Source organism: Chiroxiphia lanceolata, chromosome 8, assembly GCF_009829145.1.
Source record: "Chiroxiphia lanceolata isolate bChiLan1 chromosome 8, bChiLan1.pri, whole genome shotgun sequence".
Classification (NCBI taxonomy): domain Eukaryota; kingdom Metazoa; phylum Chordata; class Aves; order Passeriformes; family Pipridae; genus Chiroxiphia; species Chiroxiphia lanceolata.
In genome coordinates, this window is record NC_045644.1 from 14,876,647 (window position 1) to 14,902,489 (window position 25,843).

Sequence of the window (25,843 nt, forward strand, 5' to 3'; positions counted from 1 at the left end):
CAGTGTGTAAATGGTATTGAGGTCGAATAACAGTCAGGATTGGGCTTAATCCTCAGATGGTGAAAAAAAGGAATGAGCCCTGAGCTCTGTCTTCATGCAAAAAAAAGGAGGGCTCAAATGAGCAGAATAGCTCTGTTTTCAATCCTCGCGTGGTAAAGAGCTCACAGGACAGTAATGGTTTCTAGGAACAAGTGTAAACTGACATGGAGCTTCAGAAGAGATGTGGGATCTGCGTTCAATCTCCAAATGCTATAAAGCTCAGATAATGTCCAGAGGGGCAATTTCCAAACCCTCCATTCAAGTCCTGTGTCTAGGAAGAAAACAAGATCATATTACAGCTAAGAAAGTTATTTTCTCCTGCTGCATAACTTAAGGTGTTTTCCCTTTTGAATCAGGATTAATCCAGTATCTTCTAAAGTTTCAGAAGGAAATGGAGGTGAGCGGTGAGAGGACTACAGGTTTGAGCGGAGCAGAAGAACAGAGCACGGGAAAATAAGACTGTGAGCACCACCCGCTCTTCCACATCTTGTTGGCCACCCCTGATAACTGGGCTTGAGCCATGGAAATTGCTCCAGAGAAAAAGTGAGTACAGCTCATCAGCATCCTCAGTGGTCAACAATGCCTGCATTTCTGGGCACCCTTGGGGCCTCTGCAGGAGGCACCATCTCCTCCATGGCCAGTGGGCACAGCCCAGTGTTTTGCTCTTTACCCTATGCAAAGCTATGATGGTGGGGACAGGCATGCCACAGAGCCACATGTGCCACATGCCACAAAGCCACCTTCCTCCAGGCTTTACCTATGCACGTGGAGGGGGTGAACCTGCCAGACTTGGGAACATGGCTGCAGACATAACCCAGCTCTCCTGCCAGACCGTTTGCTGACAGAATGACTGTTTTATATGGCTATAAGAGCAGCTATAAGTGCAGCTGTCTGAAAAGCAACAAAATGTATGATGTGTGTTTCTAAATCCAATGACAGCTGGCAGTGCTGTGCTGCAGCTCATTCCTTCTTTTACATGATTTAGCTAAAACACTTCTCCGTGATCACCCTGATTTATTAACAAACAGCAATTTCTGGAACAATTTAAAACCAGTCCCAAATAGGTAAGAAGTGGTCAGCTCCTCAAGCACTCAGTGAGCTCCCAAATAGGCAGGCAGCTAGAGATGGACAGGGACGGCTGACTGGAGGACTGAGTGCCCTCTCTGTCCACCTCACAGGGAGGACTGGGCTGTGAATCACATCGAGCCTTTGAGGCAGGGGTACCTATGGCAGCTGCAGAGCATTACCCACAGGTAGAGGAATGGTGATTTATATAGTTTAAAGCTGGCTTGAGGTGCAAAAATGAGCCATTTCTATGCTGCCATGGAGAAGAGGTGACTCGGTCCCTCCACAGTGCTGCTCCCTAGCCCAGGAAGCCACATAGAGGGGGACCTCCTTCTGCACCTGAGTCTGACCTCTCAGGCATGGGAAACCCTGTGCAGCCCAAACCCCCACAGGTGCATAAAGATAATGCCATAGCTTGCTGTACAGCCATATGTTATATATAACACAAGGCAGAGCAAGAAGACAGGGACAGGTGCCGTGCCTGTCCCCACACGCACCTCCTCCTGCCATCTGCAGGGCAGATGAAAACAACTGTCACAGGAACCCATGTCCCCTGTGCATCACTTGCTGCTTAGGCAAGCTGCATCCACACCATTCTTTCAAGATGCCCCAGTCTCAAGGCACTGGTTTTCTTTATAAATACTTTTTCTTGACAGCACTCAAACAGCTAACACTGCAGCAAGAGGATGGATGTTTTCAGCACTTCCCTGCAAAAAGTGAGCTGGGCAGCACAGGCTGAGCAGCAACCTGTGCACATGCTGCATGGCTAAACTGGAATGAATGAAAGATATACATGTACAAAGCATGTTTTTAACCATGTTCATTTAATCTCTATTAAGAGCTTAAACCAGGTAAGCTGTGCATCTAGTTCACCTATTCCCTTCAGCCCCTCCAGCAGCTCCCACACTCCATTTTTGCTGCCCAAACTGCTTGCCATGTGGCAGACATGTGGCTTGGTTCAGAAGAGCCTCATGCAGGGATGCAAGCCAGATCCAACCAACAGCATCCCTGGAGCCCCAGAAGGAGCAGTGCCTTGTATTAGGCCCTCTGCCTCCTGCCCCCCCGGGTCTCTGGCTGCTTCGGAGCAAGAGTGACATTGATCAGTCATGCGAGGAGGCTGAACTACCACGTCGGGAACAAATTCAAACTGAGGACTTCAGTGTTGCCAAACCCCAAAATTCAAAAATCATGAGTCAAACTCACAAAAATCACGAGAAACCTGGTTTTAACATAATTTTCATTGTCTGCTGTTTTCAAAAATTTGAGGTGCCTTTATAGGCTTTTAAGCTCTTCTACTACCAAGAGAGTTAAAATATGGCTTGTTTTTATTTTTCCTTTTATGGCAGTTGATATGTAGCAAAACAATCCTTTTACTTTACAAATTTTTTGGGTTGGCGTGGGCAGGGGCTGCAGCCAGTGGCCAGAGATGGCAGGGGTATGCCTGCAGCAGAGATGCTCTGCCATTAAGCAGGGGTCTGGCCATCTCCTCTTACAACCCCTAGCTCTTGGCAAGCAAACCCAGAATCCACAAGAATCAGGTGCTTCATTTTATGGGTCTGAGTCAAAGTTTCCTATCGTGCAAGGAGCCGCAGTCATTGAGCGCTGCTGAAAACCGCCGGTCCCAATTCCGGCACATCCTCCCCTGCCTGCTGACCCCGTTCTTGCCATCGGCTGTCTCTAGTTGTTCCTACTCAGCGGAGCAGCTGACTTCCCTGAGAGGAAGAGGGAGTGACTAGGTCTCTTCGCACACTTTGTGAGTTGGGCATCTGGTATTTTTCAAAACTCTGAAACATTTTAACTGAAAACTGTCTTTAAAAAAAAAAACAAACCAACAACCAAGAAAAACCAACCAAAAAACAACACATAAAACCGGAAATGTTTCAATCTGAAATCCTTAATTAAAACCACACTCTTTAGCACATAAAGAAGGAAGTTAAAATAGAAATGTACTTTTGCACATTACAGACAGCATTATAATAAACACAAAGCACTGCCAAGAAAGAGGCATTTTCAAGGCTAAAGTAGATGCCTCCAGCTGCACTCAGATAATGTCAGAGGGCTCATCTGCACTGTTGAGTGTCGCTGCATTTGAACACAACAGTGATCAACCGAGCTAGTAGGGTGAGGAAGATGGCACTTGCTGGTGCAGACTGTGAACACTGCAGCAAGGACCATGACCCTCTGCAGTCTGTGACCTCCACTGACTTCCCACAGATCATAGACCTGGGTCTTAATCTGTAAAATATTTGAAGGAACTGGCCCTGACTCTCTCTGCTCCTCTGGGCTCACAGATATGGCTCAGCTGGAGGGACCCGGTTTGGCAGGATCTCTCTCCAGCTAATCTTTGGAGGAATTTTGTACCAAAGTACACAGGGTGGAGTCTGAACCTGATTTTGGAGGCACAGATGAATGGCTGGAAAAGGCCAGCATCGTTAGCCTGATGTCCAGCACCAGGTAGCCTGGGATGCACATGAGGAGTGCAGGAGGCAAAACCAGTCCCTCAGCAGGATAGATCAGATATTTTGCACAGGTACCCACAATCAGCTTAAAATTCGCTGCAAGTATGGAAATCACCCTACCCCTATGTAAAATTTTGCAGCTATTTAACATCTAGAGTGAAAATGGGCACGTGATTTTGAGTCCAAACTTACCTGTTTTGGCCTTCCAGATCTTGCTATACCCCTGCCTGAGAGGTTTTTATTTCTTGTGGATATCTCAAATTTAAGGTCAACCCTCCTCTAAACACACTCTCATTAATCACCACTTGTTGCAGGTCTTCAGTATATTCACAGTAATGCAAGCTGTTCCAAGCTTCCAATCAATTCTGCAGCTCTTTGCTGTTCTGGGAGTCTTACCAAGCTCTGTCACCAAACCACTGCTATGTGGGACATTTAGGATCTCATGAACCAATTGATGTGCTGTGGGAGGACAGGTCTGCTCAGACTCCTACTCCTCTGCAGCAGCCACAGAGCCAGAGCAGCCAGAACAGTCTGCACATAAGTGGCAGAAGAACAAACGGGACTTATTTAAAGCCCTTTTACACAGCTACAGCAATTAGCCTCACATGTGCTTCATGGAAAGACATCATTAGAGGTGAATATTGATATGAGGTGATGTTACTTGTTTAGAAAACAGAAGAAGGAAATAGGAAGGGGTTTTTTTTTGTATGAAGAATGCTCTGGGTTTCAAGGAGAGGTGAGAAACAGACTTTGTGCATGTCCCCAGGGACCAAGAAAGAGAAAAAGGAGCACAGAAGATGTCCCACAGAACTCCATTAATCAGGAATAGAACATGAATGACATATTTTTGAGTGTCTGACTAAAGCAGCTAAAGTAATTGGAGTTGGTAGGAACAAGTAATTTTAATTACACTGCTATCTGCTAAACACAGAGCAGAGCAGGTCCCAGACACTCCAAGCTGCTGTAATGAGTGGGGAAAAGTTGCTTTGGAGAAGCGAAAGTAAGAGGGGAGTGGATGTTTATTACTTGGATAATATTGACACAGAAAGCTGATTAATAGTCCAAAAATGGAAGTAAATTTGAGTGCAAGTGGTTACAAAACCATAAAGTTCAGCAATTTAAGGCAGCGAAGGAGCAAGAAAAATGGATTAAAGATAATGTATTTCAAAAAAAGCAAATTTGAACAAATTCAGGGCATAGGTCAAGAGGATCTCTGGGGAAGGGAGTTTAAGAGCATTTCCCAACCAGTGAGACATGGAGAGGCAACAGCTGTGCTGTGGGTCCAGGGGAGAGAGCAGCAGAAAGAACTGCAGGAAAATACCCTGCAAATACATACAAATAAGAGGAAGAAAGAGGAATATATCAATTGGTAACTCAGTGCAAAAGAGTAAGCGACATATTGACATAGAAATAGCTCCTTTCTTTAGTTTTCATCAAAACAATTAACTGTGACATGACTGTTAGTTACATTAATCTGAAATGGGAAACAGCAGCAGACCTGAAGAGGGATGGAACAGATGAAAGACCCCCTAGGAAACCTAAACCACAGAAGTTCTCAATTACCAGAGTGTCAGATTGTTTTGTCAAATACAGAAGATTCATATGTATTCAATTAATACCTTTTCTGCATTTTTCATCCACAGTTTTGCCACTATCAGCGTGCCCTCTCAAAATAAAGCTGCACTTTGCTGAAGTGGTTTTATTCCTGATATACTGTAAGTATACTTATTGCTTTACTCCTCTGGACCCAGATGCATCCCCAATTCTCTCAACTTCCCTCACTGTTTGCCAGCACTTCAGAGAAATGCATCTCCTCCAACTTTACTGTAAAGGAGATATCACCTGAACTACTTCATTCTTTCAAGGTGAGCAGAGAAGAACAGGCATGACTCCTTGTGAAGTAAGCGCCCAAAGTGGCTGGGGTGAACTCTGTCAAAGATCTATACCTCTTCATACTCCTGGACAACGATCCAAAGCCAGCCCAGCCCTGTAGATCAACACTGCAGATATACCGACTTGGGTGGGGTGAATGTTAAATTCTGCAACAATTACCCTGCAGGCACTGCTGCCAGCACAACTTCTCCGCATTGGTTAGCACAGCCTCGGTCGCTGTGGCGATGGAGAGGGGTGCTCACACAGCCTGCCAGGACAGTAGCTCCAAATATCGCCCATTAATTGTATCAATCCTAGAGCTGGCTGTCAAAAACAAAGAGAGTCACATAGGCAGAAAAGACAGAGGAGAGCATGACTCACTGGTTGTATGTGGGACTCAGCTAAACACACAGCAAAAGGCTGCCCTGTGAGTTACTGCACTCACTGAATGGATATAGATGTCAGACGTCAGCTCTTTTCCAGAGAGACCCTCTGCATGGTTTTTAATACATCTGTGTACCCAACTGCTGAGTGACCTACAGCACTGCCCTCCCTCCTTCTCCCCTCTTACTACTGGAACACAAATCCTTCAACTGAAAATACATCAAATTCTGGAGCTAAAGAATCATATTAAAATCGAGTATATGAGGTGCTGGATTAAGCTAATGGTGTCATTGGCTTGCCTTCTGGGAGAGGGATCTGAGGTTTTTGCAATATACTTGTCAGGTTTTTCAATTTACTCAGCTAAACAAATAACCACTGTTAAACCTCTGAAAGGGATTCTGCCCTCTAGCCAGAGACAGCCTTCTGAGACAATTCTTGTGGATAAAGGTTGATCTAAAGAAGTATAATTTCTCAGGGTTTAACTGAATATCTCACTGGTTAAGTAAATGGTTATCTTTCTGGATATGTCATAATCTCAACTGAAAAATAAATGCATGGAAAATATTAAAATCAACTTATTAAAATAAATTCCCTCCCAAACTGCTTAGCAGTCTCTAATTAAATAATTCCACCCGAGAATCCCCTCAGATTACTTATGGGATATGGCCACTGGCTCCCACCTTCAGTAAATGGGAGCCATGTGGGCAGCATTAAGAGAGGGAAGTGCAAGAAAAGGTGAGCCCAGTGAAAGGCAGATGAACACACCATGGCATGCTGGGGAAGATTAAAGGGAGATACAAAAGGAGGGATGAAAGCTTCTGACAGTGGAGAACAGGAAATTTTCAGTGTCTGAGGAAGGTTATGGGCTTGCTCTGAGTGGGAAAGAAGGTGTTAGCAGCTGGAAGAAAAGACTAGGTCTTGTCCTGAGAGGAAATGATTCAAAAGCATTTACTTTCCAGATTAGCAATGACCTTGCTCCATTTACTGCTAAGGCTGTGGATGTTGGAAGCCTCATCCTGCAAAATGTGGCTGGTTGTACACTATTTTACAGCTGACAAACGCTACACTTTCAGAACGGAGAAATATGCTCACAGCACTCAGAAATGACTCAACATATTCTCACTCAGATTTCAGGTCATCTCTACAAGCCCTCAGTCTGAACCTTTAGCATAAGGAATTCCCATTTAAAGAGAGATAGTAGCATAAAATTATAAAAACTCAAACCACGTTTGCAACCGCAGACCCACGTTTCCACATGCTCTTGTGCTATGTCAGCACCAAGGGGACAAACAGAGCGAGAGTCTGGATACCAGGAGGACAAGTCAGACACCAGGAGCACCCCCTGGAGAGAAAATGGAGGGAGACAGAGGGTACCCAGGATGAAGGCAGCAAACTTGAGCAGCCCAACCTCTTCCCAGCAGCACAGACCAGAGCTGGTGGTGGTGTGCTGCTGTGCAACACAACAGCTTTGATCACAAAGACTGATGGCAATGAAGAAGCAGATACCTACAGTGATTTAGGGAGGAATGTGAAATATTTTATGCACATGTGTGTAGAAACAGACTGTATCTTTCTAGAACACCTTTGGCCATCCAATCAAGAAAGTCACACTTTTGTTAGAAGAGGTGGCAGCAGCAGGGAGAGGTTTATCAAGGTGGTCCTTCAGGCCATAGTTGATTATGATTTCTTTCTCGTGCACTTTACTGGCATCCCACTGCAGACAAGTGTTGTCCTGAGACAACAAGTGCAACATAAGCCCACAACTATCAGAAAGTTGGGAAAACCTCATTAGCTTGCTGATGGCTCTTCAATCAAATACACTCTAATCACCATGAGGACAGAGCAGAAGGGGAACCCATCCTATGCAGTGCCCTGGAGGAGTTTAGGCAATGCTGTTGATAACCACGCTCCAGGAAGGCATTGGAAGGGACACTGCACTGAGTGCTGGGTTCTAATTACTGTGTTTCCTGTGGATTCCATTCCTTGACACAAGAGGTGCTTCAAGTCCTATCAGTGATGATTTTCCACTTCTCAAAGGATGGGGATCTGCAAAGTTTCCTTAGCCTCTAATGGCTCCTTCCCAAGGACAGACTCACTAGGAGGTGCAAGCTATTGGCAGCTCAAGGGCCCAGAGGAGCTGTTGACCGTGTTTAGGCCATGATCCAGAAGACTTGATTTCATCCAGCATAAGCAGAGCTGTTTTATTTATTCTAATGGTCTGATGGTAAGGGAGGAGTGCTCCCTGGCTGCCACCACTAGCCCTGTTCCAGGCATGGGGGCCAACACACAGCCCTGCTCCAGAAAACACTGCTCACAGGGATGAGGTGCTCATCCTCATGTGCCACCTGGGAGCACAGTTTCAGCAGACTCACACTGCCTCCCCAGACATTTATTTTCTTTGACCTGTGGTCTGACCCTCTATGTCTTCCCCAGCCAGGTGAGCCCATGTGATTGTACCACATCATCTGGAGGACTGTTAGAGCCTCCCTTCTCTGGCAATGGCCAAGAGGAGAAACCTGGAGAAGAGTGAGAGGGACAACCACACCATGCCACCTTCCAGGTTACATGCCTGGCCTTGAGGAATCGGTGGCACACGGCACCAAGCATACAAGGCATCAGGAGTCTTACTTCCCATTTAAAAGCAATAGCAAAAGCCAGTAGATAATGATAGCCCCAGCACTTCACATGCACCACAAGTATGTCTAAACTCAACTCAGAGTAACCTGCTGTGCCATCTAAGCAAGATGTCCTAGTTCACACAAAACAGTGAGAGCCTGTTGAACCCTCAGAACAGACTCACGCCAAAATATAAAGATCCAAGAAGACTTGACACAAATACTGAGGCAATGACTAGAGAAATGACTTATGAAGTGAACAGCGAATGCCTGCAGGGCTGACCAAATGGGAGAAGCTTTTAAGAGATGAAGAAGCTTTCCAAAGGAACAGAATCTTAGGAGTGCCAATTTGTGTCAAAGATTTTCCATCTGCACACAAATAAATAAATAAGAAAGATGGAAGCAGACAGGGAAAAATCTGTATTGTCCATCACAGAGTCCTATGTGGGTGTAGCTCCTTCGATGCAGTCTGCGCTGGACTCCAGCGAGACTGAAGTGTTGCAGATGGCTGGCGGTAGTCATCTGTGTGGGGCTGAGTTATACTTTATAGGTCCAATTCTGCCTCTAAAACGAATACTGTGTCCTCTACATATCTGAAGTACTCTCCGGACCTGCACAGCATTGATCTGCCAGAGAGGAAGCAACAATGTCCCTCAGGCAGAGCGTTGTCTGGGAGGACAGCGAGAAAAAACGAGCAGGAAGGAAGTTGTGAGACAATAAGTAGAAGGGGAAAAGAGGTAAGTTTATTGGCCAAGCCATGACATCCCATTAACTCCCACTGCTGCTCTTCACAGCACCTCAGCATAAGGACACCAGCCCTGCCACCCACCGACACATCCGCAGAAGGAGCAGAGAGGGAGGCATGGTAGGAAAAGACGGGACAAAGGCAAGCCAAAGAGTGCAGAAGGGAAAAAATATTTGGGGGTTTATTTTTCACATAGGATTCACAACATTCCACAGAAAATTTAATTTTGCTGTCCTGTTCTTGTTTGCTAACCAGAACCAATTTAATTTTAAAACAACACACAGAGCCAACAGGGGAAAAAACATTTTGCAATGGCTCTTCACTCCCACTTGGAACAGCGAGCGCAGCTTAACTCGTTCGGCTCTTGCAGCCGCAACACTGGCTCATGGGGAGCTGGCCTGGGAAGCCTCTGGACTGGAGAGAAGAAGGGACTCACTGGCGCCCGTAAATGATACAATACAAATGGGGTTCTTTGAGCAACTTGACAGATCCCATTCCATGCATCTGTGGAGGCTGGACATGGTGGAAAGAGGAGAGCGATTTGTCACATGGAACATCTTCCTCTTGTCCTGTCTCTCCACTCGACAGCTCGTTCCGTGGTTTGTAGAAAAAAAATAGCTTGTTGCCACATTTAACAAAGAGCAGAAAGCTCCTATTCTCTTCCACTACCAAGAACACGCACATTTCTCATATCAGCATATGAGTCTTCTGTGGTTATATGCCTTGTTGTGACAGTTTGGTAAACAAGCTGATAAAAATCAAGAGCTTTTCAAAGGCAAGGTTAACACACTCATGTGTGACCTGACTTGTCAGAGAACACCAGAAACTCCAAACACGTTGCTTCTGCTTACCATCTGCATGAGCTTATTCAGACTAAAATAACAAAGTGTGTTTCCTGATCTCCATCAACGTAAATAGAGCCATTAAGCTGCAAGACTGTTTACATTCTGGGAAATAGTCATTGCATTCATCCTGATCGCTCCTCATCCTGCAACCACAGCGTCCCCACACTGTGCTAGCAGTGGCTCTGCTGCAGCCCACAGCCCCACTGACCACCAGTTAATGCTGGGCACTGGGACCCGCCACGTCTGTGCCACAAAACCAACGGAAACCCCTTTGCAAATATTATACACTGTTGTCCAAATTGGTTTTATAACTAGAAACAAGGACACACTTGAAGAATCCAGCTCTCCCAGTTGTAGTATCTGGCAGGCAGAAGTAGGAACGTTCACATTTTATAAAAGGAGATCTTTTGGTAGGTAAAATCATAAATATTAGAGCAGAAAAAATTCTGGAGCTTGCCAGTGGTGTGCTTACAACAGCTCTGTCTTCTGTGTCATGCAAGGACCAACACTCCAGCACGAGCACGCAGAGATGGCACGGCCTCAGTCCCAGAGGATTTACATCCTGGAAGAGGAGGGGACAGTACCATCTGTAAGCCGTTGCATCCCAGAACATCAGAGCCAAACACAGTGCTCTTTTGGCCAAGGCAACCCATCTCCTTGTAGAGGAGGGCTGAGAGCAAACATTGCCCAGCCCCGTGGGGGTCCGACCACTCCAATCAGCACCTCTGCACCCACGTGGGCACCAGGCTCCTAGGTGCTGACAGGGACATTTGCACAACCCTCTGGGAAGATATGCCATTCTGGATGCAGGCCTGTACTGCTAGTCTCCTTACAGCCCTAATAGGTGCTCCCTGTAATTGCAGAAGATGGTTGGTTTTTGTTGGCCTAGCTTCACCTGCAGAACTGTAGAGAATGAGAATTCCACATTTGGAAATAATAACAAAAGGATAAAACTGGGCAAATAATGATGCAGGCCAGGTCACACATTCCCATTTTATTAGACTCAAACCCTCCTGAAAGAATTTCCTTGTATCTGCATGTAATAGCTAAGTGCAAATATTTTCTAGAGGACATTCTGTTTCACAAAATGGAGGGGCTCTGTTTCTGTGAGTGCTACATCATAAATTATCCATTATAAGTTCAGCAAGTTTTGCCTTTATGCTATCTAACATAACAACTCTGGACCTGCCCTTGCGGCTCTGCTTGGTGAGCCAGCCCTGCAGTTCCATGGATCCATCAGAAATGTTCCCCGTTGCAGGGCCAGAGAGTTGTGTCTGTATTGCCACCTGTCAGCTTCTGTCCTTGTCTTGATCCCAGCTAAAAATACCTCTTTCCTCTTTTGCATATGGCTCTTCCCTACCCTCTCCCTCTGCTAGCAATTAACTCACTGGAGCATTTGGGAACCAGAATGAAAGACAACACTGAAGATAAAGCATTAGTCTCATTCTCCACCATCCTGATGGGGACAATGCTGCTCAGCCCAGCCTTGTGCTGACTGGCAGCATGCAGCAGAAAGCCTGCAGAGTATGGACAAGGCTAAGGAAGAAAGGAGTTCAAGTGCATTTGCTTTAGCTGCTGATGTTCTGCCAACCACATCATATGTAACCATTTAACAACAGGGCTCACGAAAACCAGCACACTGGTATTTACTTTTACCTTGCCTTTCAAGGCATCTGTGCCAGGCAGGTACTACTTTTAAAAGAGTAAAGCAAATATGGATTTACCCTTGCACATGAGGTCAGATACACTGAGGGAATGCCATGGCCCTCAGCAGAGCCAGTATGTCCAAGGGAACCATCCTGCCTTGATTCAGAGCTATTAATGATATTCCAGGAACCATCGCTGGTTCTAGAGCTACACACCTGCTGGGAGAGAGGCTTTCATCACAGGCCTGTAATTAAAGGGAAATGTTAATGTTGCATGTTAATAACTTGGACCATCAGTTATCTTCAGACCATCAGTTATACCGGGAGTACAGCAAATTTAAAAAATGCAACTATTTTGATAAAGCTAATCAGTTGACATACGAACTTTAATTTAACTACAAATAAACCAGGATGGTTTGAATTTTTTTATGCCAAGATATTTCTGCATAAATAGAAAGTACCCCGGTGTGAGTGTAGCAAGTCTCAGTCATGATACAGGCAGGAAAAGCATATCAGTATGCAGCACCTTGCATCTGTCCCTCTGCATCTAAAACAGTTAAAGAATTACTCACACTTTGTACAATAAACTCTAAATGTCATTACAACCCTGAGTGAAAAAAGGATGCCTGTGGCTAGACTGTGTGTTTTAATCATGTCCAGCCCTTTCCATTTGAGGTGTATGTATCAAGTATCTGTCCAAACAGGAAGGACGCACACACGGGATTGTCAGAACAGCTGAAACTCACGCACTCAAGAAGGAAAACATCTCCCAGTTTTGCATGGGTTGGCTCTGAGGATCAGGAAATATACAGAAGATGATGCCCAGGGACAGGGCAATTTCAGCCATGGGACGTGCTTGGGCATGCTGCAGTGGCGTCATTGAAGAACAGGCCATTTCAGGTCAGGGATGGAGAGAACACCATTCCTGCCCAGGGTTGGGTCCTGCTCAGAAGACATCTAACCCAGATGGGAGAGGTGAAAGCAGCAGCCATGATCTGTTCTCAAGTGCATCGCAATGTTTCATTGTCGAAAAGGCTGTGCTGGCCAGAAATGTTACTACATTATTCAGCATTAAAAAACATTTTTCACTTTAGAACAGACACAAGTCTGAAGCCAGCGTAAAAGCACCCTTTCAATCAGTAGTAACAATGGCATCTTTCAGTTCTGCTGATGTTTCAGCAGAGATCAGTACTTCTGCCTGTATGGTTTTAATAAAAGCAGCCGAATAATCCCAGGGATGGGCTCTCTAGAAAGCTATGGAGAGTTTGTACACTTGAAAAAGGAGCACAAGGTTCATGGCAGTTGAGGTGGTACTTGTGTGAATGCAGCTGCCCTGGGATAAAGATGTTCCCGGCATAAGCTGAAGCAGTACAGAGCAGCAGGCAGACAAGGCCCTGGAGAGACAGAAGAGAATTATGGAGTGTTGAGCTAATTAAGTTCACAGCCCTAATTATTGGAGCACTACAGCTGATAATGCAAAACCAGCCTTGTAAACAAGCTTCTATTTTCAGCCACTCATGCCAACAACTTTCTTTTGAAAGCATCTGCTGTGGAACTCAGACTTGTCACATCCCAAGGGCACGTTCTGGAGAGTGTAAAAAAGGTGCTCTGAAGCCCTGTAGTGTCAGGTAATTAAAGCCAAAGAGATCTTGACAATTCCCATTTTTGAACAAATAATGAAAACATGATGGAACATTTCAAACTCATATGTGGGTTGGAACACGCATGGCTTACATGCTGGTTGCAAAAAAAAAGAAAAAAATAACATGGAAATTCAGTTTTATAGATAGCTTGCAAACAATTAGCTTCTCTTCAGAGAATCCTCTCCTGAGATCAGAGGAACAAGAGGCAGGGTCACACACAGACCCTCTGCTAGTCCCAGGAGAACACAGATGGAGTCGAGCCTCACACCTCAACTGGCCCTATCCTTCCGGTCACATTAAAATTTCTTAGAGGCTCTAAAGGAGGAGGAACCATCAGATCACCTTGTCTGACCTCTTGTGCATCACACACTATATAGTATTTCACACACTTATCCATGTGCTGAGCCAAATGATTCAAGTTTGGCTGAAGCACATTTTCTATAAAGGCATCCAAACTGAATATAAAGCATTACAGGACAAAAAGAAACCACCTTTTTTTTTTGTTTTTCCCTTAGGTAGTTTACATAGCTGGCTAAATATCTGTGTCCCAATTCTAGCTGGAATTCTTTGCTTTTGACTTCCAGACTCTGATTTTTGTTCTGTCTCTAGCCATTAGATGAAGAGAGCTTGCAGTAGACTATATATTTTTTTTCCTGAGACCACACAAATCAAGCAACATTTTGGTCAGGTTTTTTTAATACACTGAACTGACCGCATTTGTGAAGGCTCCTTCAAGGGGATATTCCCTCCACATAGTGAGACAATACCTCTTGGTACCCTGTGGAGCCCCCACCACTCCTCCCACCTCCACACATCCAGGTGAAACAGCAAACTGAATCTGTTCAATGTAAGTCTCAGCTGGTGCGTGGGGAGCCCAAGAAGGAAGAGGTGAAGGGTAATGACAACTCTCAGCCACAATAAACAGTCATGGGAGCTTGGAGGTTGCACCAAACTCTATCCTGTAGACTGCCTAGACTTCCAGTTATGGCAACAGCCAAAGAACCATTCCTGTTCACATATGTGAGTCACACATCAATGCACAGAAAATGATCTTTGAAAAAAACCTCAGTCCATACGAAGCTCAGAAAAGGTCATCACGTCATCTAGGCTGCCATCTCACATAGCCAAAGCCAGGTACTCCCCAGAAACACTTTCACTGAACTCAGTAATTTGAATTTTACTCAATAGCAAAAAGCACGAGAATTTTAATTTTTTTCTTAAATGGAAAACAAGTGCACCAGATCCACTTTTATACTGCTGCCCACTCAGTGAAGTGTTAAATATTTCTCGAGAGAGGGTGCAAGCAATGACGTAAGGTTTTGGGAGCCTCAGACACAGGGCAGCTGGAATAACTGGACTATCATGAGCTGTCAACATGTGAACAAAGGTATCAACTATGAGATGAGATTCTTGAGCATTAAAATACAAACTTCCCAATTCCCACAGCACACAGTGATTTATGAGTCACCCAGTTATCCCTGTCTCATGATGTTGTATAGCAGAAACATTAGTGAAGAAACCAGAGGTAAGGGGAGACAAAAATTGACAGATTTCCACACAGTCATTCATGATACGATATGACACTATTAGGATATTCCAATGCCCACACAAGTGAAACTGGGCTGAGCAAGCAGGGGAAAGAAGTTAGAAGAGGACCAGATATCTATTCTGGTATCTATCTATACCTATTTCTGCTGTGAATGGCAGTTTGAAAAAGAGAAGAAGCCAAGATGCTGCACTTCAGTCCTGGAAGAGTGTCAGTAACTGATGAGCCAGACTCAGATCCCTGAAATGCTGCAACCTTCAGTGCAAACCTGATCTTTAAATGATGATGCACTCTGTTATTTCATACCTTCACCCCACCATTGTAAATCTATAGGGTCAGGCAGGTTAATGAAATAACCTGTCCTTTAAGCCCTGCTTAGCGCTAAATCTGAGCCCAAGGCTCTTCATCACTAACCACACCTGCCCTACATCCCAGAGAAGTCATGTCAGACAAGCTGCAAGCTTGCTGCTCTGTCTGTCCTGCACAGAAACTGGGGGTACCCTCCCCGCCAAGGCTACACTCTAATGGTAATTGTGTCATCATTTCTGTGCATTTGTAATTGACAGCACTTTCCAACTTAACTCAGGCCAATCTCCAACTTAATTTCAAGGACACAGTCATTAAGAAAGTAACATGAATTGGCAGATTATGAGAAATATCTTTCCTGGAAAAGACTAGCTTGAGCTACTTAATAAATAACATGATAGCAGAGAGGATGTCTAAGATTCAGGGGTCACCAGGCACTCATTACCAACACAAAAGCTTTTACAGGTTCTCTTGGACCTCCTAAAGAAGCCACTGAAGAAACAAGTATGAAATCAGTTAGTCACAGAGTAGCAGAGCTGTGTGCCTTCCTCATTTCAAAGCAGAGGTCAAGTACCATGCAATAAAAAGAAGAGATACAGGGCTGGTTTTATGTACATCTTTTATGCAGAGTGGGTGTAAGGGCCACAGATGGAGCAGCCCCTGGGGTCCTGGGCACAGTTCTTCCTCAGCAGCGCAGAGAGGCACTTGGGACACAAAGACATGATTTCAGAATCATGAGTGTCAGCAGGGACAGAACAGCAATTTAAAATTCTAGCATGACTTTTAATTAAAGGAAGCACTAAGGTTACAGTGAGACCCTCATGCAGCCAAAGCATATGGAGTGTTTGCCTCTACACTGCTTGAACAGAAACTTTCTTCAGACACCAGGAGGCACCAGCATCCTGACAGGGATGAATTTGTGGGTGATGCTCGCAGTGCTCAGATGGATACCTGAGAGTTAGCTTTCTCCAGCTGAGCAAGCATAGCTTTTCCCTAAACATGAGGTTTGCATTTGCATGTAGCCCCCCCCCCCCCCCATATCCCTTCAGTTTCTCCCAGGCTTTCTCGTGTATGAATATTTTCACTAACTGTCATCTTTTTGCCCTCTATAATTCTTCCAAAGGCTTGTACCTGTCTGTCACCTATTAAGTTACTTAAAGTAAAACCTTGCCTTTTCTCCACAGAATATGATACTCTCCAACATGTGCATCATAACCCAGTGAAAATGGAGTAGTTCCCATATGCTAAAACAGCCACCAGCCATTATAAGAACCATCAGCCCCAAGACTCCTCTTCCTATCATTATTATCCCCAATACCATCACACCTAAATTGCCACTGAGAGGAACACTCCTTTGCATATGATGCCCAGCTTATTTCTGAGTATATAAAGTTTCATGTCTGTCTCTAGTTAGTTTCACACAGATATTTGGATGCTGAGCAAGCCAAAGCCTGCACATCTGCTGGGATGAGAGATGCACTGTGGCAGCTAAAATCCCCAGGGTGCACACAGTCCATTTGTCTTTACTTGCAACAAGCTGAAGTGAGGACATACCATAACACCTAGTGCTATTCTCCTCCTCATCGCTTCCACCATGCTGTTCATTCAGTGAGAGAAATCCCTCCCAAGGACAGAAACCCACGGGGGCTCAAGTCCCAGCCCTAACACAGGCTGCATTTAACTTTCTGTTCATAGATCCCATCATTAGCAATAGCATCCCTTCAGTGCCTAAGGAAGGGGATACCAAAGAATTGTGTTCCCGTGTAAAGATTAAAGACTCCAAACAGCACGAAGCCAAATGGCACTAAAGCAGCTGGCACTGAGTTATAGTGCTGGGGACTCTCTTCCCTCAAGAAGTCACTTCAAGGAACACGTGCCATGGAGGGGTTCCCATTCCCAGGCTCCCCCAAGCCTCACATTCACGTTGACAGGTAGGAGGCAGCATTGCTGTCACCGTGTGCCAAAGAACATGCCGCTGATCCAAGCCTACCAAAGCCACCAGCATAGATCTGCTCCACGAGGTCTCAGCTGGCATTTCTGCAAGGCATAAACCCCTTAAACCTCATGTTTCTGGAACTTAAATCTGCCATTTTAAAGCAGCTTAAATGTGATGTGAACACTAACAAAAACATTATCCACCAGCTCTGCTGCTGCACAACATTTGGCTTTGAAGCTGGCTGATTCACTTAGCAGAATCTCAGCCTTGCAGTGCTCTTGAACAAGAACAAAGGGATGCCAGGAGCATCACTAACAGCAAAACCTATCTAGAAGAACTTCCAGGTTGTTTCTATTTGTTGCTCAGGGTTCTAACAAGTTAAACGAAGAGAAAAGCACATGTACTTTCCTGCTACAAAGGAAATGCGAGCAGCCCAAATCCATGAGGTAACTCACACACGAGCTTTTTAAAGCAATGGCTGTGACCATTTCTGGAGTTTGGGACATGATTGCCCCAAGGGGACATACGCTTATGTGACACAAAGCCCTTCTCTGGGATTCACACTCTAGAGAATTCACTGAAGCTAAAGCTAAAGCTTTTATTACCTCTTCACTTTGTTTCAGGGCTAGATAATTTTATGGCCATTAATAGCACTTACAGTTAAGTAAGATACGCCTATGAAAAGGTAATCAAATGTCATGCATGAATCCAGCAACCAGCAGTGGTTCATTCAGAGAGGGCTGAGGAAATGGCAAAATAATTATTTTTGGAAGGAATGAGGAGATGCACTTAAACAGTAGCAATTAGCAATATGTACTTACATATCAAGAAACCTTACATCAGTAAATTAAACAAGGGCTGGTGCTGGGAGTGACGGGCACAGCTAGCTCAGAGATGGGCTTCTGCTGGAGCTAAGATACCCTGGTACCCAGATTACAGGCTGGGAACACAAGAGGGGGTGGATATGACCTAAATTAGGTATTACCACCTTGGTGAAGGAGGCATTCCTGTGCTGATACAGCAGAGGATTAAACTGTGCACCTACACAGTCCTGGGCTGAGAGGAGAAAATCAGAGTAAGGAGGAGATCAGAAGCCAGGAGTGGGAGAGAGAGACAGCCGATCCTGCTGAAGGCTGGCTGTGCTGTGCTCACAAGCAGATCCAGCTGATCTGCCACAGCCACCCTGTGACAGTGATGGATACGGGTGGTGACAGCGGCACTGCTTGTCCTGAGCCAGGAGCCTGTCTGCTTCTGCACCACAGTGGGGGGCAGTGGGATGCTGTGGGACAACACATCTGTAGACACAGCCACCAAACACCTTCCTGCATGGTACTGGTGCATGTGGTGCCCATTACATGGTTTTTACTGAAGAGTTTTCTGAAAGGTTAGTGTACCTCCAACACCATCAGAGGAACACACCACTGATCTGTCCAGCTCAAGAGAAATAATGACTGAGGGTTTGTTTGTGGAGTGACCTCCACATCCTGGTGCCACACTAAATCACCCTCTTGGTTGCTGTTCAGTTTGGAGAAGGCAGGCTAAGGATGTGGCTATGGCAGAGTATGTTACTACAGTCAGGATGCATTTCTGCACCCCATGTGGTGACACTGGGGTCTTTTTTTAACTGCATATTTTCTTGCGCTGCACTGGACCCTTGGGATACTGGGATGGGGGTGGAAAGCAAAGAGATGACACAGCACATGTCAGAAAAGATTTCTGGCAGAAGACTGATTAAAAATTCTGACAGACTCTTTGATCACAGGGAAGGAAGGGAAGATTGGCACATTTCTGTGGGAAACAAATTCCCAAGAACCACCTTATTGCAGGTTAAGGAGCAGTATTTTTTTTCCCTCTGAGCTCCACACAGACTGTCAGAGGAAAAAAAATCAAAAACCAACCCACAGAAAAAGCATAAACTCTGGCGTATTGAATGTAAGAGCATAATAAAGCAAGTGAAAAAGATTTTAAGAAACAACTTACTAAGGCCTTAAAAACTAATAAAAGCTTTTTTCAAACACATCAAAAGAAGGAAGGCTGCCAGAGAATCTGTAGAGCCAGAAGATGGTTGAGGCAGAAAGATAAGGCTACAGCAGAAAAGCTAAATTAATTCTTGGCATGTGTATGAGCAGCTTAAGAAGGTTCCCACAGCAAAACCCTTCTCTATGTGGGATGAGCCAGAGGAATGTCTCCAGCCACAGCACCAGCGACAGTGGTGCAGAGACAGGGGCTTGGAGGTCCAGGCAGGACAGGGGAGTTTTGGTCACTGCTCCTCACTGCAAAGGGAACACCAGCACCAGCACCTGGAAATCACAAGGTAGAAATATCAACTCACACAGCCAGGGCAGCTTCTCTCCCACCTTGTGTAATTAGGTGGAGGAGCTCAGAAGGGCACTGAGAGTGCTACAAGGCTGAGTGGATTCCCTGGACTCTGAGATCAATGAGTAGGAAGAAATCCACCATCAGCTGTAGGTGATGCACTGGCAATTCCATAACTCTCCTGTCCAGGCTCTCTGTTAAAGGCAAGAGATGCAGGAGATCCTCCATGGGAGCAAGAAGCAACGCCCAGAAGGAGGAAAGGCTGATACAAGACTTGCCATCACCCTCATTATTGCTTTAAGCCTGTTCTTTGGAAAAATATCCCTGTAATTAGGGCTTATAATGCAACTTGGAACTAAAGGATAACAGCAGGGAGGGAAAGGATGGTGCTGCAAAACAGGCCAGTCTTTTTGGGGTTCAGAAAAATTTTGCTTGTGGGTGCTAGAGAGGTCAAGGTCTGTGCCTACGATCACACTGGAAATGCTTGGTCGTAATCCAACCTGAACCACCAGTAGCTGGGCAATGCTTCAGTTCAAGTTCCTGGCTGCTTCCAGCACAAATTTCATGTGATTTGGTATCAAGCATATTCTTTCACCATCATTCATATGGCTGTGAAGACTAGCCACAGCACCCCAGATGATGAAATTAGGACCGGGGTGCTTATCCTAAGCAACACTTTCTTGGCCTCAGGGGGTGCCTCCCAGGAGAGCCTGCTGCAATGATGTCTGTAACAGGGATGTATTATTAAGGTTAATATAGTTTTCGTGGAGGGGAAAACCCCCCCCAAATAGAGGAGTGGTGGAAAAACTGGGTGCTGGAGGTAGAAATGTATAGGCTAAGGAAAGGTGTAATTTTGTAACTGGACTTTTTTTTTATCTAGACGGCTCAGGGCACTGCACAAGCCCTTTCCTCTAACCACCTGCTTGCCCCTGTGCATTTTCCAGCCTCAGTTTTTTCACCACTGAACTTTACCAAGAGATCAGGCTGCTAATCAGAGGCAAGTCCCAAACCATTTCTCAAACTTACAAAAACTGACTTAGCTATCAGGACACACGGAGCCTCATGGACGAGGGCTCTGCACAGCCACCATGGTCCCCTGATACCTTCAAGAATGTGGCACCTAAGGGGGCTCTGTAGACAAAAACCCAGGAGGCCCAACACCTGGAGGTTGATATTTTCTATATATGAGCCTAATTGCCACACAAAATACACTGGAAAATTTCAGAATTCCACGATAAAAAAAGAACCTACAGATTATACACTCACATATTTAGTTGGGGAAAAAAAAATTAAGTCACACTTTCTTATTGACTTCAATCTCCTTGGGACAGGAAATACAGGCTTTCAATCTGGCTAAAGGAAGGAGAAATTTGTAGATGAATGGAAGATGGCTTTGCTCCTAGAAGTGCTGGCATAACGACTCCACAGCGAAATACCAAAGAACTTCAAGCTATTCAATTTATTCTGCTGACAGATAGCACGCCAATCATCTCTTAAGCACGTTAAAAAGACTTTTTTTTTTTAATTATACGTTGCATTTCAATTTATCAAAGCCAGGCAATTTTTAGAGACAGAATGAAGCAAGACAAATGTATGCAGCAGAAATAAGCCTCCTTTTTATACATACATACAGTGAAGGCAGTTAATCATTGGAACAATTTATCTACATTGTGGATGATTCTCCATCACATGTTATCTTTTTAAGGCAAGAATAGAAAATTTTATTAAAATCTGCTCTGGTTCAACCAGAAGCTGTGAGTTTTAAGCAGAAATTTCTAAATAAGATTTTTTTGTTCAAAGTTATTATGCAAAACAGACAAGATTATTGTATTAGTGCCGATTGACCTTAAAAGCCAAGAATTATTGTAATGAGAGAGGTTTCCCATTAAAAGAGATGATATTAAGGGTATTAAATTGTATTTCTTTGAACTACCCTGAGAATTTTTGCTTTCATATAGATATTCTTATTCAGTCAATGTTTATTTAGATATCAAAAGGTATTAAAACTAATCATGGGACTTTCTGTTAACATATATTTAATATAACACAATAGACTTACTGAAGCACGTAAAATATCTGAAGTATATTAGAAGTTTAAAACCTTGTAAATCTATGGATTACTAACCCAGTGCTATGAATGCATTTGGGGATTTGATGGGATGCTGCAGGATATTAATTTCCACCCTCACCCATCACAGCAACAGAGTGAAAGGAAAGCTCCTCCAGTCCCTCTAGCAACAGAGACAACATATGAGAGCCCAATAATTAATTTCTGCTGGACTTGCTGAGGTCTGGATGTACGAAGGTCCTTCTCCTCTGGTTCAAACATGTCCCCCACTAAAACAAACAACCACCAAGGAGAGAGAACACTGAACTTTGAGTCAGAACTAAAATAGGTAGAATAGTCAAGTATTAAATTAAACAGAGCTTTACATCAAACTTTTCCACATTAGATTGAGCTCCGACTCATGCACACCACTCAACCTCTTTTAGACAACACAGACACAATCAGATCTGATTCATATTCCAGCTAAGGATCAGCTCTTAATTCCCTCAAACAAAATCCAGACGCAAGGTGCCCCACATTCCTACGCTGTGTGGATTCTTAAATATTTTCCCTCTTCATGTACACGCTCGGGACACCCGAGTATGCAGCACCTCGGAGCAGGCAGATACACAAAGATGGCCTTTTGCCAGGTGTGTTCCTCTACGATGAGACACAGTGAAACTCTGTCTAGTTCTTCCTTAGCTGAAAGCTATTCCTATTTGAACTGGCCATGAATAGCCCAAAATGACAATGAAAAATCAGCCATTGCCCACAGAAGCCAAACTCGTAGTGGACTCTCTAACTGTCCCAGGTGTGCCTCTGCTCCAGCTGTGTTGTAACATCTTACACCAACTCATAGCCACTGTGTTGGTAATGTAAACCTGTCCAACACCCCAGGGCAATAGATATCTTTTCAATCAAACTACAGCTAAATTTTTGAGTGCTTCAGCCCAGCTGTCTCATATTCAAAGTTTTTATACTATCTGTAAAGCTATAGAGCTGGCTGATGAAGACCTTTCAATTTATGCTGTTTTCTTAATTTCCAAGCCCTTTCAGTAGGTAATATTTGTGCCAGGGGAGGAAGAAGGAGTTAAACCTGGACTGGTCCAGGTCAGTAACTGCAGCATCTCACACCATCCTCACCCTAATGGTGGGGAGGGCTGCACACCCTCACCCACTGATTTCCCTTCTTCTCAGCTGTCTTCATTAACAAACACTTACATGCCTCAGGGAGTCAACAATAGATGTGTGCTTGTTTGAAACCCCTCTAAATTAAATCTGAATGGAAGGAATTAAATAAGTTAATGAAACTATTGAACAACACCGGACTTGTGGACTAAAGGAAACTCCCTTTAGGGTTTCTACATGATTTCTCTTACCAGTTTGACAGAGAACTAGCTGTAGTTATTTCTTTGAATATGATTTTTCCACCTATTTTGTAATTATTTCATCCAAACCAAGTGTCCTTGGTTTCCTTTAGAGAAAAATACTACCTCACAGTCAAAATATATCACAGTTCCTATTACCTTCCCAGATCAATGGCTGTCAAAAAGGGAAACAAATTTGTTCTTGACTGGTCTAGGTTAAAGCAATGTTTCTTGTCATCCTGTCATCCTAGAAGTGTTTATAAATTGGTTTATAATTTGCTTTAGCATCTTCCTCATTTTCAAAGTGAAAAGGACCAGTTTGTAACTACCCAGGTCTCCTGTCTTATAGAAGGATTACGCTTGCTGTGCTGCCTTCTGCTAGGGCACAACCCATCCTCTGTAGACAGTTGAAGGTGGCTGGATTATCTACATACTCTCCAAAATCACTTCCTAAGCCATTTTCCTGAATCAGCTACACACAATCCCTGCATTTATGGATGGTTTTAGAAGGGTTTCATGTTCTGCATTGCTGGCAGTGCCAGTCAGGCTCCAGCATGGTCCAATTCCCCCGAATCACACACCAGCACAGCTTTGCCTGGTCCACTGCCATGCCAGACCATCAGCTCAGCCACATCTCTGTACTTGCTGAAGCAGAGTAAGTGGTCTAAGGAAAATCACCACCACATGGACATGAAAAGCTGAGATTCATCCCTCTCCAAAGGGTTAACAACAGGACTTGGCATTGCATGACAGAAGTACAGTGTTCATATCCTTGATTGTGGGCCCAGCAGGGACGAACTGGACAGGTTCTGAAAGAATAAACATCATGCAAGAAAAGAGGGTGAGAGCATGTCTGATTGTGGCTGGGGAAAACACTAGAAAGCTAGGACAGACATCCCTGTTCTGCCTTTGAAAACCCCTCACTAAGTCTTGCTTGCCATTAAATGATGTCTAAAGTAATGAGCTCTGTCCAGTGCCAGCTTGGCACCACACAGGACTGGTTCTTGTATTAATTGTAAGTGACCCTTTGATATCGGGGCACAGGAGACCTGGGAAGCACTGTTTCTGCATAAGTAATTTCACTCTGTCACCATCAGGTGCCACCTTGAGCAGAGCCAGATCAGTGCCAGCAATGACAGCATGGCTTTGGACTAAGGGTCTGCAAGCATGGGCTCACCAGCAGTTGTTTACATGTGTTTGTCTGAAATTAGGAAAAAGGAAAAAAAAAAAGAAAAAGAAAAAAAGGAAAGAACAAGAGAAAAGAAGCATTTTAATTTCCCAATAAAATCTATGCCACAGTATGAGTCATTGTTTGCTTTTTAACACTAGTTGGGAAAGTCCTTCTGGTTTTAATAACTAATACTGCTGAGTTCAATAAAAAGCACTTAATTTAATTTAATCCAAATCCTGATTAATGCCAGCTTCCCCTGGAATTTTATCTTTGTTTTAATTTGAGTCACTATGTTAAGGGGAAAAAAAGACAGAAGGGGAGAGAAGTCAATTAGTTCCTGTGCATGTTTCTGGGCAAAACACTGGAAAGTGGAAGATTGACAGATACGGTCTGAGAGTCTATTTTTCCCCATTCCTTGGGCTGATTTTCCCCTAAGAATGTAATGTTTGCTTAGTCTTTAAAAAGGAAGCTTAATGGCTCACGGCTCAGTCTGGAAAATAAAATATTCCAGGGCCAATTAGGATCAGATTTCTTTGCTGAAAGTATATTGCTTTTAATGTGTTAATATTCAAGAGATATGCTACTGTTTAATTGGACACAGAGAGCCCTTAAAGCTTGAGAGCTCTAACATGAAAACAGCCATCCTCAGTCATGGGCTCTGGAGTGGCTACAGAAGGAAATAATCTGGGATAAAACCTCTGATAAGAGGTTTTCATCCTTTCCCTACAATTGCCAGTGTGTATGTTTATTCAGATTCATATCTTATACAAATAACCAGTGCCGATGGATTTTTTTAGGCTGGAAATTGAACATTCAAAAATCTAGAGTAGACAAGCTGCTGATACTGGAGTTCAACACCCTCTGTGGCTGCGGGGGGATTGGCTCTGCCCAGCATCACACAGGAATCCTGTGACAGCGCCAGGGTTAGGATTCAGTTCTCCCACATCCCTCACCAGTGCCTTAACTACAAGTAAACATTCCCTCTCTTCTTGCAGTCCTCTATCTTATTCTGTGCAAGGAGTAAGCCAAGGTCCTGCCAAGCCAATAGTTTTTAATTACATGATCGCATACTCTTGTAATGCATATATGCAAGGGAACTGAATTAAGGGTGCACGGGCCTGGGTATTTTCTAACTTTTGTATGACTCATTTCTGCAGCTTTGCATGGAAGGTTTTGGATACATTGTCTAGGATTACCTTTCATTACAGAAACAAGAGAAATAGAAATGAAATTATGCAAACGTATAGGACTACTTGCAAATGTCTGCAGCAGAAATTTAACTCAGGACCTTAAAGGAGCAACATTGACCTTGGTCTCTTCAGCAAAGAGAGCAACTGCTGGGAGCAGACGGCTGGAGCAGTAATTACATAACAGGCACTTCATCACATATGGGGCTTAGGTCTTTTTTTCCCTTCTAAGTAGCCAGGGAGGCTGGAAATTAGCAAGTCTGAACTCTGTTGTGCTAGAGGCACTCAGCAGCCCCCTGGCACAGGCTGCATGTTCATTCTCACAGTCTACTTGAACAAGACCTATTTTTTGTGTGTTTTAGAGACCTGAAAAACTATGAGCAAGTGGTGCACAGAGAGAGGGAAAAACACTTTCCTGGATTTGCTTGCTCCCAGCTCATCCCATTGTCCCAAGGCAGAAGGACTTAGGGAGACCACTGCTGCAGCTAAGCTGGCCTACAGCAGTGCTGGGTAATGTGAGCCACTCCTACCGATCTCCTGCACTACTGCCTTTTCTAAGGAGATGGAGGGTGAAAGGCTGAATAATTGAATAGCACTTTCTCCTAGCTCTAGTGCAGAGCTGGACTCTGCACTAGGAGATGGTGGACGAGGCCA

The 25,843-nt window shown here is 44.4% G+C and overlaps 1 protein-coding gene across 2 annotated transcripts in view; it reads right to left on the reverse strand.

The window, feature by feature from the left end:
• HPSE2 (heparanase 2 (inactive)) overlaps window positions 1–25,843 on the reverse strand; it is a 109,384-nt gene that overhangs the window by 43,650 nt on the left and 39,891 nt on the right. The gene's annotated exons all lie outside the window — the stretch shown is intronic.